Below are 1309 nucleotides of genomic sequence, written 5' to 3' on the forward strand. Positions count from 1 at the left end.
GGGGGGTTCTCAAGTAGAACTTCTTTTCATGCCTAAGGGCAACCCTGAGGAAGCGAAACCATTCGAGTAAGTTTGTTTTGTACACATAAGGAAGGACCACAGTATAAACTGGCATAGGTTGTTTGTGTTTGTGTTTGAGGTGGAAGCAGACGTCTACAAAATTTAAGTTCAATTTTAGTAACTTTAAAATCTCAAATAAAATTAATTAACCTTTCAAAAATTATTTTAATTTGAGCTAAGATCCATATTTCACCTATTTGTGTAAATGGTCAAATGCACTTGTCTACGTAAATAGGTTATTTAAGTAAGAATCATCTAATTATGTTCAACATAATTCTTAGTGTGTTAATCTTTTTAGAGATTTCAAATACATACACACTCAATATAACTTGAAATAAAATGATCACATGTACCTAAATCTTTCTTGATTTTATCATTACAAGAAACTTAGGTTTATAGGACTTAAAAAACATCTGAGTGCCATAATAGACTCTATTATAGAATTTAATTTATAGGACCAATCAATTAATTATGTGTCATATTTTAAAATGTTACAATAAGTTTATATATAATGTTTTTGGATGTCTTATCAAGTTTAAAACGTCCTACTAACAATTTTATAAGACATTATTTGAAAATAAGTATCACATAAAAGATGTGTTGATTGGACGAGTCTTAGAATTGTCATACAAAACTAATACAATATTGTATTTTTAAAATGTTTTAAAAAACCTACTAAGTCGTCTAATAGGACGCATGATTGTTTGATTATATGAATTAAATCACTATAAAATAGTTTATTAAAACATGTTTTTCTTAAAACTTTAATATCGTTTTTTATTTGGAATTAAATTTGAGTTTGAATCGATGATCTTATTCTGCATTTATTAATGTAATAAATACAATATTGCGACAAAGAAGATTGTTGAATCATGGCCGGTGATAGAGAGAGAGATCGAGGGAACGCGGTGGATATCTTAAGTGGGACCTGGGCTATGTCTTGAGAGGTATATATATATATATATATATATATAGGGAAGGGTTCAAACGAGAACCCCTGTGATTTACGAGAATACGAGAACAACCCAATAACCATATATTGTGATAAAAAATAAAATTAAAAGATTTTTAAAACTAAAATTGAAATTTAAAAAGATTCAGAAAATATTAAAATTAAAAGGGTAATAATGGAAATGATATCATAAAATCTTTTAAWAYSATTACACGATCATGATTATCATTATCTAATAAACGGTTAATCATGTGATATGGGTGTGATAATCATGTGATTATCACACAATTATCACAT

This window comes from Cynara cardunculus (assembly GCF_001531365.2).
Source record: "Cynara cardunculus var. scolymus isolate 2C chromosome LG 3, CcrdV1, whole genome shotgun sequence".
Lineage (NCBI taxonomy): Eukaryota > Viridiplantae > Streptophyta > Magnoliopsida > Asterales > Asteraceae > Cynara > Cynara cardunculus.